Raw genomic sequence first — 17,241 nt, forward strand, 5'->3', positions numbered from 1 at the left:
TCGAAGAAGTTATTGAAGAAGTTATTGGTATATATCTTAATATTAAATTAAACAAGGTCTTCAATCAAATCAAATCATAAAATTGAGGCAAATTATTTTGGGCAATTATGGGCGAGGTTATTTTTCATTTAATGTTAAATGCTGATATGCTTATCCAAAGTTAATAATGTATAAGCACCTAGGTATTATTCAGGATGTGTACTTATATTATGCAATGTGTGGACTGAATGGAGGCCTTATACCATGCACTCAACCTTTCTTGTTCTTTCTTTCTGATTAATTATTCTTTCTTTGAGACCCTGGTTTAAAAAGATGATTTTGATATAATTTTCTAAAACAGAATACATGAGATTCATTGCGATATTAATCACAATATACTGTAGGCGGTGATTTTGAAGCACATCGTTATAATAGTATGTATTGTAAAAAAATAATTACAAGTCAGCTGAATTTGGCTGGAGACCCCTGGGGTGTCCCCGGACCACACATTGGACAAACCCTGAGCCAGTGTGTCATCACCACCACATGCCTCGACCGTATAGGAGACAGCATGGCACCACATGCTGGGCAAGACCTATACGCTGTAGAGTGTATAATTGTTTTGGGTGAAAATTGTGGGATTTTGGCAGAAGTACCGCTCAAGGAAATGACGTTGTCACTTTACAAATCGTTTAGATTCTGCGTGAATGACATATGTGTTGTGATTGGTCGAAAACATATCGTATCCGGGGCAAATATATCTGATGGATGTTCCGGCCCTACACTTCCGCCGATTCACTCTTTGTTGTGACCAGGCTTTTCTCTTCGCAAATGAGTAAGGCTGGGACCGATCACTAATGGCATCATGGCGTTGGGATCCGGAACTGGACTCGGCTCAAACGGCATGGCACCATGATGTTGGGATCCGGAACCAGACTCGGCTGTACGGGAGACGGCATGGCACCATGGCATTGGGATCCGGAACCGGGCTCGGCTGTACGGGAGACGGCATGGCACCATGGCATTGGGATCCGGAACCAGACTCGGCTGTACGGGAGACGGCATGGCACCATGGCATTGGGATCCCGAACCGGATACAACTGTTCCATCACATTTGGAATAGTTTCTGTAACTTTTGTAACCGTCTGTAACTTTATATGCACAGCTTTGTGTGTCTGTGTGTACCATGTTGCAAATGATTTGATTGGCTGAGCATGGAATGTGATGTATGATGATGCATGATGATCTAGCCTGGACAGCATTCCATTTCGGGTTTATGATCCGGTCGGGAGCAGATGGTAACTTTCGTCATGTTGTCAATGATTTGTAGTCATCTATAGCAGGAAACCACAAGGCGGAATCAGAACTATTAATGGGTACTTTCTTATTCCGCGTTGTGGTTTCCTGCCTGATGACTACAAATCAAACATGAAGAATTACCATCCGCTCCAGACCGGTTCACACTGCGATTTTGGAACACGCTGGAACACGCTTTCCTCCGAGGTGGAAAGCCTGGTGACGCAAGGTTAATGATGATCAGGTTCAGGTTCAGGTTTATTATTATGTATAAATAAATACAATGAAATTACTTTGCTTCAAGCAATCTCAGTCTTATGCACCAGTGGGAACAGGACAAAAACAAACAAGCAGCTATAGTGCAAAAGAAATGTAAGAACACAAAATGAGTCTATGGACTTTGTGAGCATTTATGATGTACTGTAAATCGTCATGAAAAAAAGTCTATGTACGTAAGATGTGGCCGATATAAATACCGGTACAAAGTTGTGACTGATTCCGTTTAATACAGTAACACACTGCATTTGTGAGCTGGTGGAATTTTAGATGTGTTTTGGTTTATTGTAATTTTCATGATTAGCTGTGTTTTATAATTTTGCATGTTGTACAGTCAGATTCTTGTCGAGTGATTTTACTTTATTTAGCTTATATTTATTTCTGTTTGAAACTGAAATAAATGCCTCTTTTGCTTGAGGCAGCTCGCCCAATTTCAGGTTGACAAATCCCTAATGAAACTGTTCTACAGTGCCTTTATTGAGTCAGTTATCTCCTTCTCCATCATTTGTTGGTATGGAAACCTAAACGTAAAGGCCAAAAACCACCTTGGTAGGATTGTGAGAACGACCTCAAAGATTGCCGGAGTTAATTTCAGCAGTCTAGACCAAGTATTTAAAAATCAGGTGCTTAAGAAAGTCCATTTGTACGGACAACTCCCATCCCCTCAGCTCTGAGTTCAAGCTGCTTCCCTCTGGCATTCGCCTAAAAGTTCCAGGGGACAAAAGCAACAGGTACTGTATAAGTTCTCCTTCGTGCCTGTAGCTATCCAGGCTCTAAATGCCGATAGGAGGAGGTAACTTATCACCTGACTCACTTGTATTAATTATTTATACAACTTTCTGGAAAAGTTATGAATTATAATTTTACACTGATACCTTGAACTGCCATCCTGTTTGTTTTAATGTTCTATGTGTACTATGTGCTATAGTACTATGTACTGTGTTTTTAGCTAGTGCCACACATTCAAGTCTCGTGGAGGAGAATGTCAGAATGATGATAGTGCCACTGCCACACACCCCTAAAGAACGAGAAGGAAATTGACTTTTTAGGTAGTATGATAGGGCATGATGACAAGTTTGAGCAATGGTGCGATGGCAATGGTCTTGTCTTGACTTTAAGCCAAGAAACCACCAGCCAGGTAAATGTAGAAGAACTTAACCATTACGAGGTGGGCAAGGATAAAGATGATGATGCCACACCACTAAAAGCAAATTGAGTTGAATTTACAAGAGATGACAGTGGAAATGAATGAAAGTGACTCGGTGGCAACCACAGTGCGCGCCCCTCACTTCACGCAAGTGCGATTGTTTTTAACACACTGTCTGTCAGAGCTGGCATGTGGACCACCATAACCGATAGTGTACAAATGGTCCATTTGGTTCCATTTGTACACTCTTGAGTTACAGACACTTGTGCAGCATGTTGTGCCCCATGTTAGGTTTGCCATCTTCAGTTCAGAGGTCACAAAAAGTAAAATATTTGCTCTCTCTCCTCTGAGATGTAGTGGAGTAGAAGTAAAAGTACTGAACATTGGACATAAAGTAAAAGTACTTTAGTATACGGTACTTAAGTAAATGTAATTGGTTACTTACAGTGGTTCCCAGCCTTTTCTGGATCAGAGCAAGTGTCTACTTCCCACCCCTGTCTCCACTTAATGTGGCTGTCATGGTCAGACAGGTGAGCTGTGTGCATTTTCAGATTTATTTACACATAATCAATTGATTGTGTTAAAAAAAAAACTTTGCCAATAATTTGGGGGCCCACCTTCAATGGTGTCACAGCCCACCCATGGGTTTGAGTGGCCGGTTGGGAATCGCTGCTTTAGCATTAAATGTAAAGACATTTTATGTGCTCCAGCAGTCATCAGATAACTGTTTATGGTAACAAAAATGTAAGTTCTACATTCCTCAAACTTTTTTGTGTCAAGGACCCCCACATTATATTTGTATATTATCGGCTCTTTTTGAGAACCTTGTTCTAAAAACAATGTTCTAAATCCTTAAGAGTTTTCTGAAAAAAAATATATACATTCTAAAATGACACCGATGCTTTCCGGACTTTAATAATTGAAAATAAATAAATATATAAATAATTAGAAACGTATAAATGTCATGTAATATAGTAAAATAGGCCTACTATGAAAGGTCACCTGACCAGGTGGTCACTGGTCAGTTCATCTCCATCTTGGACCTCTGGACAAAGACCTCTACTCTGCAAACATCAAACGGGAACACATCAATGGATGTGAAATATATCTGTGGCCTTAAAACCGTTTTGTTCCATTGGTGCTGTCTGGCCTACAGGCCTACCACCAATTATATGAAGATAAGGTTGACATTGGATAAAGCACTCCCATCGATGGCCTTTTGATTAATCGATTAACCCGGATTCAAACAAGTCTGTATATTGCTTTTTCTGGTTTTATCCAATAGATTTTGTATTGAGTACCTCCCCTGGACAGTAGAGTAGATTGTACCCATTGTGAAATCTATTAATACAATTTTCAATCAATCAATCAAATCGCTGCACCTCATAGTTATATAGCGCAACAGCGCCTCCAAGTGGGAAACACACGCTTTGGTTTGGTTGCAAACGGTGCGCGTGACGTCACGATTGCAATTCCCATGGAGTTCGTACCGAGGAGGAGGAGGAGGAGGAGGTTGGCCCAGCCTGCTTGCTGTAACTGCTAGGGAGAGAGAGAGCTCGTCGGTCTCATCCGATCTCCACCAACCAACCTACCCCCGGTGCAAGCTAGCAGACAAACTCGCTCCTTTCTCTGTATTTGACTTGATCTCCGCCGGGGTGGACCCACCAGGCCAGGCGAGGCGAGGCGAGTTGGCCCACCGACGAGGTAAGGTAACAATAATAACCAAAAAACCTTATGCTGATTTTGTATTAAAAGCGCACAGTATGGAATTAATGCGTGTCTCTCCAAGCAAGGACACACACACACACACACACACACACACACACACACACACACACACACACACACACACACTGAGATGGTGTTAGTTAGCCTGACGGGCTCATGGTATATATATATTATATATAGTGGTGGTGCTAGCCGACACACACACACACACACACACACACACACACACACACACACACACACACACACACACACACACACACACACACACAGCCTGAGCCTGTCATACATTCATTCACAACGAGAGAGAGAGCGAGGAGGCGATTGTTTTTTGTTCGGGAGGATAAGAAAGTCGTAAACAATAGCAGTAGTCACTGCTGTTTTTCTGCTACTTTGTTTCCACGACCGAGATTTATTTCTCGATGTATTTATCCACGTATGGGTAGGCTAGAACTACACAGCCACCCACCATATATAAAAGTCGGGTTGTTTTTTGGTACACAATACAATACATGCGTTCATTTTTGACAACAAACAGGCTATATAGACAGAACGTACCCACCCAGCTGGGTCATGCAATGAACCTTGTTGCATTGCAGCTGGCATGATTACTACAGCAAGGTTGATTACACACACCGATATGTACAGTCCAGTCCAGTTAACACATATAGGGACATCACCCCGGCTTGCACAGGGAATGCATGCACTGATGCGTGCATTTGTTGCATGAGGGGGGGCCTCATGCATGCATGTGCATACTGTACATGCACTACAGTAAAAAAGTACTTACTGTGCAAAAGTAGTCTATATGCCATTGTTAATATTATTATTATTATTGCATCCAAAACGACTGTTTGCACTGAAGTGACAATGCATTACAAAGAGACACAAAGTGCCAGCTGGCTTGGCCCCTTCAAGAGGACTTATGACTACACAGTAACATGCTCGGAGTTACAAGTGTGTCCATTTGTTAAGCTCTGAGAGTATACAGCTGTACACACATGTATCCAAATGTACCCATAAGGGCCGGTTACATTTTGCACAGTGTAATGATATTTAAGAGCGACCATCTCTAAGGCATCTAGAAGTCTCATATAGGCCTCCCTTTTGGATGGTGGGTGAAGATCCATTGCGAGTCGCAGGCGTGGAAAACATGCTAACACAACAGTGATATGTTACCATGCATTCTGAAGTTTATTACACACACAGAGTAATATATACAATAGGACAGAACTATGACGTCCCTAGTAGATTATGGAAACCATGATAACACGCTTGCATCTCATATCATATCGTACGTACAGTCAGTCCCTCTTATACAGTGGTAGACAATCATCATGTCATGGTTATCAATATGCTTATGCAGCTATATCATAACACACACTAGCTCGCACTTAACCCCTACAATAGGCCCCTAATAGTGTGTGTCAGACTCATAATAATGCAATCCCAACTATGCATTTCGAGTGAACGCTGAATTTGGTTGGATGATTATATACCGGTAAGGTAATTACACTCTGTTTTTTGTGTGTGTTCTGCAATCTGCATCCTGGAAGAGCTGTTGGGCTAAAGCCAGAGGATTTAGGATCGACTTTAGTTTGAGTCAGAATTTAAAATAAAATACAAAAAACATTAAAGTACATGTCACCATTTAGTCTGTCACCTTTGCCCTCTCATTTACATTACCGGCATTTTATGAGTGAATTGACATAGCCTAGTTAAAGAAGTTATATGCCTCATCGGTACTGAAGTGAGTGAGCCCTAGCTGTTCTTTACTGACATCCTGCAGTAAAAGTTTGAGAGAGAGAGAGAGAGAGAGAGAGAGAGAGAGAGAGCAAAGTCCTTCCAGGAAAATGTCTTTAACCCCAGTACACAACTGTAGTTATTGCTTCTTTTGTGTGTCATCATCAGATGTCCAGCTCAAGCGTACAGCTACGCCCTCGTCTCAGGTCCCACATCGAAGAGGCCATCCTCTAAGGGTGCTTTATACAGTGGACAGGCCTCTGAGGGTGTTTTATACAGTGGACAGGCCCCTGAGGGTGGTTTATACAGTGGACAGGCCCCTGAGGGTGGTTTATACAGTGGACAGGCCTCTGAGGGTGTTTTATACAGTGGACAGGCCTCTGAGGGTGGTTTATACAGTGGACAGGCCCCTGAGGGTGGTTTATACAGTGGACAGGCCCCTGAGGGTGGTTTATATAGTGGACAGGCCCCTGAGGGTGGTTTATACAGTGGACAGGCCCCTGAGGGTGGTTTATACAGTGGACAGGCCCCTGAGGGTGGTTTATACAGTGGACAGGCCCCTGAGGGTGGTTTATACAGTGGACAGGCCTCTGAGGGTGGTTTATACAGTGGACAGGCCCCTGAGGGTGGTTTATACAGTGGACAGGCCTCTGAGGGTGGTTTATACAGTGGACAGGCCTCTGAGGGTGGTTTATACAGTGGACAGGCCTCTGAGTGTGGTTTATACAGTGGACAGGCCTCTGAGGGTGGTTTATACCGTGGACAGGCCTCTGAGGGTGGTTTATATAGTGGACAGGCCCCTGAGGGTGGTTTATACAGTGGACAGGCCTCTGAGGGTGGTTTATACAGTGGACAGGCCTCTGAGGGTGGTTTATACCGTGGACAGGCCTCTGAGGGTGGTTTATACAGTGGACAGGCCTCTGAGGGTGGTTTATATAGTGGACAGGCCCCTGAGGGTGGTTTATACAGTGGACAGGCCTCTGAGGGTGGTTTATATAGTGGACAGGCCTCTGAGGGTGGTTTATACAGGGGCATGACGGAAGCTTGCCAAGCTTCCGTGTGCGTAACGGAAGGAGTCGTTCGGTAAACCAATCAGACAGGCAATGTAAACGTTTGTTTTCTCATGCCAATAAAGCTCCCTTGGATTGAATTGATTGAAGTCCTGGAAAAGACGCGTTGTGATTGGCCAGTAGTCACTTGAGTGGCAGCGACGCAGCGTGCCTTCCACACCGCTCCGCTTGACTTCCGCCTTACGCTGGAGATACATTGCTCCAATGAACTGCAGCGGCCAATGAGGCATCTATTTTTTTAAAGCTCCAGCTCCCCGCACTCACACGCTGCTCCATCCACCAGGCCCCACTTCCTCATGGCTCACTCCCACTCCTGCTTCCAGGCTGCTGCCAGCCATGCCTCTGTACTGTAGACCGGTCCTCAGGGGGCAGTGGAGCTGCTCTGGGGGCAGCTCTTGTGCCACCTTGTTGTTGTACGGGTGGCGGGACTTGAGTCTATTTAGAGGCAGCACTGTTGTGGTGGTGTTGTGCAGTACAGGATATGCCAGTCATATCCCCAGGCTTTCCTTGCTATGGGTGAGGGCAGCAGCCTCTCGTCGGAGGTCGGCCGGGGAAATTCTGGCAGGTGGAACACGGGGGTGGGCTTCAGGGAGCCAGTTATGGTCCGATTGAGCATTGCCTATGGCAACGTCCACCTTCCTGGCATGTGGGCTCTCTGTACCATGCTGGGGCACAGTATTTGGCTCTGTTCAGATAAATTATTCCTGTCAGCGTTGAATACTAAAGGACATGGCCACTTACAATTTAGGCATTTAGCAGACGCTCTTAATCCAGAGCGATTTACATTAAGCAAGAACAAAAAAAGCATGGCAATACATCACATACATAACAAGTATAGTTATCATGAAACATGCGTTAGCTAATAACGTAACTGTGGAATGTCTATATAATGAAACTGTACATATATACTATAAAGTGCCTACATAAAGTGCCTACATAAAATGCTATTGTAGTGTTGTCTACATAAAATGCTATTGTAGTGTTGTCTACATAAAATGCTATAAGTCTGTATAAAATGCTATCTAAGTCTACATAAAGTGCTATCTAGGTTACATAAGTTGAGCCTTTGCATATATGCCTGTAAGGTCGTCGGGGCTAGGGCAAGTGCTATGGGCCATGATGGAGTCTGAAGAGGTGGGTTTTCAGACTACGGCGCATGATTGGGGTTGAGGCTGTTCTGATTGTAATGGGAAGTGCATTCCATAGTTTTGGAGCCAGAAGGGAGAAGAGTTTGGGGAGTGTGGAGCGTTGTCCTGGTGTTTTTAGTGAAGGTACTTCCAGCTTCCCTGCGTTGGCTGATCTGAGTGCGCCGGGAGGGTTTGTAGGGATCGATCATACTTGCAAGATATGGGAGAGCCATACCTTTGGTTGCTTTGAATGCCAGCATCAGAGTTTTGTATGCTGTGCGGGCAGTGACCGGGTGCCAATATTGCTGTGGTTATTATGCGTTTTATATTATTGTGTCCGGGTAGCTCAGCCTTTCAACCGCAAGGTCATGGGTTCGACCCCGGGCACCGCCAACTCAGCGTATGAGGAGCATGGCTTGAAGTCGTGTGGTGCCGGACCCGGTAAGTACTGGGAGCTGATGGTAGGTGTTGTGCTCCACCTCACCAGAGGTCTAGTACATTAAAACGAGAATAGACTTCTGCACCCTGGCTGATACCGACAATAAGCCTCTCTGCCTTAAATACTTACTTACTTACTTACTTACTTACTATATGTTTATACACCACCTTGTTTGAATCAGGTGTTCAGTGACTTGTGTGTAAGCAACATTATGGAAATGAGTCCGTGTGCTCTTGATAAAAACAGCTCATGTCCATATGGCTCATGTTTTTGCTGTGTTACTTAAGTACATCAATCCTAAATAAATTTCCCTCAATGCAAGAGCAATTATTTATTTATTTTTAAATAATTATCGGAATGATCGCCTCTGTCGACATTAGCTTGTCTCACCGCATTTCGAGCTTGTAGATCTGGTACATTTTATTTTGATACTTTTGTGTGTTGCTGTTGTTATGATCAAGTAAGTAGGCAGTTAATTTGCGGGGGGGTGGGAAAGTTACAATATGGAGATTTTTTTGTTTCTTTTTTGCTCTCTGCCATTAAGGCACCAGTCCATGGAGCTTTGGTCATAGGGGGAAGAAACCATGTCTTTCTCTATAGTAGACTATTATGTGACCATTTATTTTGGATTACAAAAGGAAATTATTTTGGATTATAAAAGAAAATGCCTGCAAGCAGATTCGGATTATCTTGCTCCATTATTACATTTTACTTGACGATTAATTGTCACTCAAATAATTGCCATTAACAAGTTGATTATAGGGACATTATGGATAAAAATTCACCTGTGTGAAGTGAGGGGCGCCAATATATTAAAGTCTAACTCATGTTGATTAGGTGATGTATGCCTTTTGAGTTTGTAAGATCTGCTATTTCTGCTATTTTTGAAAATGTTTGAAAACACATTCACACATTTGTTTTGCCATGGAAATTAAGACTATTATACTAAAGAAAGAAAGGAAGGAAAAAATGCGATTATCTCAAACAATCACTATTAGGCAACGGTCACGTAATAATTGTGACTGGCCCAAATGCAGATACACCCCGCTAGAAGTAGAATGTTGTTTGAAGGACTTTCACTTTAGCAGAAAGAGATCACTCCACTGGTCTGATGGCGGTGGAATGGGGAGGGTGTGCAACTATATCCTGTTACTGGGGGTGAGATACTGTAAAGACAGGAGGGGGGGGGGGGGGGGGGGTTGTCCTGGACCTCCATTGAGCCCCCCACCCATGTGCCTTTTGTAATTAGTGGAATATGAGCTGAATTAGTCATGCCTGGCAGAGCAGACTGCAGTCTGGTGGTGACTGTGATGAAGAGTTTCACCTTACACACACACACACACACACACACACACACCGTCCTTCAGTTCACACCAGATGCTTTCCATATTGTTGTCGTCGGGGCGTAAACCTCTCGTCGCCATATTTTAACTTTTTGTGCTTTTTTCCGTAAATGAACGCCGACCTTGATCATAACCACGGTGTCACACAGAAGCATCAAAAGTAGCAGATCTGCAAACTCAAAATGCAACGCGAGGCGACTGCTCGCTTTGACCTTGTGGTTCTGCTACTTTGATGCTTGACTCCTGAAAAGTAACAGTTTTGGACATACAGTATGAGGTTTCCACCCGACAGACGACACACACACACACACACACACACACGAACACACACACACACACACACACACACACACACACACACACACATGAACTGAGAGGATGTCCGCGGCCTTCCAGGGTTTCCATTTGCATACACTCGATAGATATACAGACCCGTAGGGATCCATTTGGACCCTCTGGTGGTCCCCGGACCCCATGTTGAGAACCAGTGGTTGTAGGTGACTCAGCTTAGCTAAACATGCAAAGTTACCACACCACACCCATAGTTCTGGTTTTCAAGCTCTGTAACCATGCCTACGCTGTACGCACACACCGATAAGCCTGTCATTATCACAGAATCACCTATCAATTGCCATTTTGCGTTTGAGATAATCGCAAATATTTTGCATAATCGTCTTAATCGTTTCCATCGATTTTGCATATATATATATTTTTTTATGTTATTCAAAAATGGTTGAAATAGCAGATCGCATTGTGAGCTTGTAGATTGGCTGTTTCAACTATTAATGTTTTTTATAATAAGTATAATACATGTCAGTAAAGATTACATATGTCAGTCATTTCCTTGCATAATAGGTAATTTGTCATCATGTCTGCCCTGTGCAACTTCAAAAACAACAATCGGAAATGTCGTTTTTAATTAATATATTCCAGTGTTCAATGACACAAACGCAATTAAACCGTTAATGAATGAATGAATGAATTATTTGCGTGACGATGATAACCGTCATGTAAATTGTTATAAAACGGTTATAGCCCTATACGACACAGAATATAGCGATGCCTGTCCCTGCTGCCTCCTGTGTGCAGGATCACGTGTTAACTTGTGTGTGTGGCCTTTGGACCCCAAGGCCCATCGGTATGGAGTTTAGGCTAACTCACTCACTGTACCAGGCAGACAGTGCCTCAGCTACAGTGATTACCGTGTGTGTGTGTGTGTGTGTGTGTGTGTGTGTGTGACGCCAAGGAATTTTAGCTGGGCAGGGCTAAAGAGGGCTGCCAAAACGTTGCTTTTCATTACTCTGAATAAAATACATTTACCCAGAATAAAATACATTGTAGCACTTTGGCTACCAGTGTGTGCAGCCACTTTATTTCCTTGAAGACTATCATTAGGGTTAAGGCAATGATAGCCAATGATTTTGTGTGTTTATTATGAATATTCGTGTCATCATGTTACTGTTAGTTTTCTATCTTGATCGGTCTGAATATTAGATGAAACTAAAATGGCAACAAAGGTAGGAGTTGTACTGGGATTGTGAAGAGTGAAACAGTACAGTTCACACACTGTGAACAAGACAGTAATAATCAGGCACAGCCATAAATGTGTGTGGTAAAAACTATTAGGTGTTACATTTTACTTGACGAATATTATTGTTGCTCAAATAATTGCGATTTATAACAATTTAATTTAGTTTCTGTCGTTGAACAGTGGAACATTATGCATTATACATTTGCTTTTTGTTTGGCTTTTCAGTGTTGCAAATAGGCTGCAACCTGCATCCTTAGACTGCATCCTTGCAAACATGTCACCTTCCGGGGGTCCTGGGATGCATCATGCAATACTGTACTCAGTACTGTACTGTAACAGAATCCAATCGTGGTTGGATCATTTTGCATGGCCGTATCGTATCAGACTTCATCCTACTTTACAGACAATAAAATCCATGTATAAATCGTCGTCGAAATTCGTAATGATTGTGACGGTTGTCACCCAGAGCGAACAATGTCAGTTTGTTTTGTGTCACTGTGCCTCCAGCTGTTAGTCCACTGAGACATCCCTGTTGACTGCAGCGTGATGCACTTCTAGGCTGTGTTTGTTTAAAGCCTTATGTCTGTGTTGACTTCCGTCGCTTTGATGCATGCTGCCTTATATAACCACATGAGCGAACCCTAGTGTCCCTATTCTGGGGCGAACATTCAGCCAGAAAAGAAATAGCAGATCTGCTAAGCTGACAATTGCCACACGCTGCATTCTGACTTGTACATCTTTTTTCTTTTCTTTTTTGAAGCATAATTTTAAGAGACGATATTAGGGGCTATATCTTGCACCACCCCTTAACTCTTATCCTTGAACTTATTTGCCATTATTTAAAAAAACCTTTTTTAAATAGCTGATCGACAACCTCACAACGTGTAGATGTAGATCGGCTATTTGAACTATCTTAAAATGTTGGCCACATCTATTGTGATGTAGCTACTGTACAATGCAGTGAATGAACCAAACTGCAAAGCCTGTGAAGTAATGCATGCCAACTCTCTTTGTCCCCCTTTTCACCAGGGGTTGAACCGGTTCGGTTCTAATATTGAACCAGTGCAGTGTTTCCACTAAACATAAAGTGGTTCAGAACTGGATAGCACTGGAACCAAAAAAAAAGTCTGCCGGTTCTGTGAAATCACCAAGGTTACTACAAGAATCTAACCCAAAGTTTGTTTGTTTGGAAAAGGAGCCTTCATGTAACACTTGTCTAAGAAACATAATGTTTCAAGTTATAGATCAGGCACTTTTACACTTATCGGTAGGCTAGTAGACCTACTGTACATTGCGGTCGGGTCATCTATGTGCTTTTCTTTTTGTTTTAACCCCTAAATAACAAAGACATGACTTTGAAAATAGCTGATGTACTGCTTCATGCCTCCTTGTGAACTTGTAGATCCGCTGTTTTTGAAATATTTTGTAAATTGTTCACAGTTCTCTTTTTTCCCCACCTTAGTTTACTTACATGCCCTTAATATATACTGGTGTTTGAGTTTGTCTACTATGTGGATTTCATATCCCAATAACCCTCTTTTTGTGAGACCAATGTGGTTTCATGCCTCATTGGCAGTGTAGTAGTCGACGTCCATTGCTGCTCATTTCCTGGTTAACTGCTCCGATGTTTTGGCCAATTGGCACTTTGATTGTTATCCCTGTGTGACTAAATTGAGCTAGCAGTTAGCGTGTGTACACAACAGTATGTGTTTATGCGCTGCACTGTCATGTGTGTCTGTATATAGCCTTAAGCCAGTTGTTCTCTAAGTGAGGTTTGTGCGGGGACCCCCGGGGGTCCTTGGGGGTGTTCCAGGGGGTCCCCAGCTAATTTTGTCTGTTCAAAAATAGCAGATATACAAGCTCACAGTGCGTCACTTTGTGCCGTGCTGTGAGCTTTACATCTGCTATTTATAAACTACAAAATGAATGAATGAATTCAGTTCAGTTTTATTTTCGGATTGTTGGTCATACACATACAGTACATACAGTCATAAACATCGTTTTCATTTTCCTTTTTCTTTTCTTTTTCTTTTGAATGTCTGTTACTTGTTTCCTGTCCAAATGTCCGAAAAAGGGCTAGGGAGAAGCCATAGGCTTGTTGGGCCCTACCCCTGGAGTCCATTTGCTTCATTAGTTACACGTAATAATTGTAATCTTCTTTTCTGGGGGTCCCCGGCACAAAACATTTCCAGATCCGTAGCCTAATAATACCATATAATTTTGGGGTGCCTTGAAAAAAGTTTGAGAAGAACCACTGGCCCACATGCTTCTCGTCTTGGGGAATAATGAAGGGAGTGGGGGCTCCATTCCTTTGGTTCCTCGGTGTCTCCTCAGTATCTTATCTCCCAGTGACGCCTCAGAGACTTCCTGCCTTAGTCGTCCTATATCCTCATGTCTGGTGTCTGATGTCTGCACAGTCTCTCTGTGAGTCCATCCTGTCCCATAGGCCAGAGGTTCACAAACCCTATTGTCTCGGGGTAACCCCTAAAGTTTTCATCCAAGGCACCCTTGAATTTCATTGTTAATTATAGAACCTTAATATTATTATGGTACGTACATATTTAAAATCCTTCCCCCTAAGATACAGTATGTGTCACGAGGAAAACTAGAGGGAATAGTAGTTTCCAGACTCACAACGTGTCACAATGTACTGTATTGCGTTGTGAAACTTGTAGTCTTACCAAGTCTTAAGTGTTTTAACTGAAGTGATATGGATAAATTCCAAATCTTATCAAACTGTTCAGTGGCATCCCTAGACTTGGCGTCACGGCACCCTAGGGTGCCAACTTTGCGAAGACGGCACCTGCTTTGAGAACCCCTGCCTTTTAGTGTCCCTATCTCCAGGTGAGTAATGGATGTCCCTTTTTTGTGTCCCTTTTTTAAGTGGTTAACTCCAGCATCAAAAGAATATTATTGGTACATTTTGTCATGACACAGGGTCATGTTTTCGCCAGGGCCTTACCCCTTATCCTGATACTTATTTGCCTTTTTTGTTTTACTCTCATTTACTCATTGGCGAAAATGGGGGCCATGCTGTATCGTAGGGGTAAAACATTTACATATTTTATTTATTATTTACGTACCATAATATGACATAAATGTAAGGTTCTATCAAGTAACAAGGGTGCCTCGGAGGAAAAGCTATTTATAGGTGTAACCTGAGAGGAACAATCACACCTGTGTGAAGTGAGTGGTGCAACTCTGTGTGGCTGTCCCCGGGGGGGTCCCCGGAAGTTCCAGACCCACTGAAACACGCCCAGGGTGCCGGCCCGGTTCTGGCGAGCCGCCCTGCGTCCGAAATGGTTGAGAAATGACACAGACACATATTGTGTGTGTGTGTGTGTGTGTGTGTGTGTGTGTGTGTGCGTGCGCGTGCGCACACAACGGTGACACTTGGTGGTGAAAATCAACCAAATGCTATTTTCGTGCTCGGACACAGCCAGCCAGGGACACACAGCTGTCTATAGGAGCGGTTGCAGTTGCACCACTAAAAGTGTGAGAACCACTACAGTAGTGGTTAATTTGCTAACTTGCTTGTTGCTCTTAACCCATTTAGGCCTGACGTCGAAATAAATAAAAAGTAATCTGAAATAATAGATTTTCAAAGATTTGTGCCTCATTATCACGATTTTTCAAAAATAGCAGACCTACAAGCTCGTATGAGCTTGTAGGTCTGCTATTTTTCAATAGCTAAATAATGCTTAGTTAAAACACCAAAAGGGGTTCCCGTCCAGAATGGGTTTTGGACCACTTCACCACTTTTCAACCTATCTTCATATAATTGGTCCTCACTATTGTTCATGATATAATGGCACCATTTTTTCCTACTCAGTCTCTGTCTCGATGGGAGGGCTGTAACCAGTGACATCATCGATGGGGAATCCAAGCTAATAGAAACTGCAGGGTTTCTATTCCTGAAAAGTTGCAATGCAAAAATGGAAGCCATCGTTCTCACGATAATACAAATCTCAAAGTACAAAGTCAAACAAATCTTGTTTAAAAAAAGAAAAGAAATCTGCCTAACGATGATGTCACTGGTGGACGGGTTTCTGAACAGCCCACAGCCCTCCTATAAGACACCGACAGAGTAGAAAGAAAATAGTGGTTTTTTATCATGGACATTAGTGAGGACCAATTACATGAAGATAGGTTGAAAAGTGGTTAAGTGGTCCTTTAAGGGACTTGTTTGTGTTGTGTGTTATGTTGGGTTGTGTTGGACAGTGTTGGACTGAGAACTGAGCTGTAGAATTGACAGTCTGAGTTCCTTAGTGTCTCTTCAAAGGAATTACTTTAGGTCCAGAAATAGATGTTTTTTCTTTTTCCCTCTTATTTTCAAAGAAGGCCCCAGCGGGAAACTTAAATGGATTCTGGGGATGATTCGATTGCTTTTTGCTTGACTGTCTTACCGTAAGCCCTCGCCTGTCTGTCTGTGTAATGTACAACTTTTTAGCCGCTTATGGGAGCATTTTATTAGTGTTAGACTTTGACTCGGGCAAGGCGGTTTTGGTCAATCTTTAAGCTGTGTCACAGGGCTTGTACAAGTTCAGCACTTCAGAAGACCAGGAAATGAAAAGGCTTCTCTGCTGAAATCATCAAAAATAGGTTTCAGTCATGTGACAAGGGCGTGGGCGAGTCAGGTGTATTTGGGGTGGAGTGTAAATTAAATGTGTGTCTGTCATTTATAGACTTTGACTCTGGCATAGGGGTGTAACGATACAGTAACTGCATCGGAACATTTCAACAACCAAAGTATATCTATATGTAAACGGCTAAATATTGTGTCGTTTGACTTTGTATCTTATTGTTTTGCAATGCAGTCTATCGATAGATGTGTGTATTCTGTGTTTTAATTGTTGAAATACAATGTCCATGTCACACAGATTTAATTTATTTGCTAAGTATGATTGATTAATACTTTTAACAGTTTGCAGAAATATTTTTGGGGCATTTTTGATAGTTTTTACTGGGGCCGGTTTCGAGTTGCAGTCCCCTGTGCTCTTTGAGTGCAGTTTTGTAAGGACAGTAGGGATTCACATTAATTTACAACTGTTGGTAGGGCGTTACACAACATCAGGCAAGACATTGAATCGTATCGTATCACCTGCCACCATATGTTGTACCGTCAACCATGTATCGTCTTCGTCATGCGTATCGTATCACTGTTAAAATGTATCGTTACACCCCTAATCTGACATCTAATAAGTTTGTGTGTATGTATGTATATATCCGTCCACTCTACCCCTGGCCCTGACCCACCGCCGCCAGTCTTTGGTTAGCCAAAGACTCTGAAAAACGGGAACCAGTTTAGCGTTCAGCATCAAGGGTTGGATTGGATGTCCCTGCGACATAAGTATCGTGTCCAAGGGGAGTACTTGTAAGTCGTGTCCATGGGGTGTACTTGTACATCAAGCTGCCTCTCGCTAAGGAAATGGGAGATAGGCTCCTGCCACTTGATCGTGTGTTTCTTTGTTGTTTCTGTATAGCTTTTGTTATGTAAACACAGGGCTAAGTTACATAGGTACTAGTGATGCACCGAATATTCGGCCGCAGAAAATATTTGGC

At 42.8% G+C, this 17,241-nt stretch overlaps 1 protein-coding gene across 10 annotated transcripts in view; it reads left to right on the forward strand.

Moving 5' to 3' along the window:
- The first annotated feature begins 4,254 nt into the window (after positions 1-4,254).
- The window catches only part of LOC308334341 (unconventional myosin-VI-like), a 132,893-nt gene continuing 119,906 nt past the window's right edge, over positions 4,255-17,241 (forward strand). For 9 of the 10 annotated variants that reach the window (XM_080791051.1, XM_080791054.1, XM_080791055.1 and 6 more), the window contains exon 1: positions 4,255-4,402. The gene's annotated coding sequence lies outside the window, so the exon portion shown is untranslated. Of the gene's footprint in view, positions 4,408-17,241 lie in introns of all 10 variants that reach the window. The other variant, XM_080791053.1, reaches the window with a different exon arrangement.

This window comes from Protomyctophum bolini (genome assembly GCF_963924005.1).
Source record: "Protomyctophum bolini genome assembly, chromosome: 19".
In the NCBI taxonomy this organism is placed as follows: domain Eukaryota; kingdom Metazoa; phylum Chordata; class Actinopteri; order Myctophiformes; family Myctophidae; genus Protomyctophum; species Protomyctophum bolini.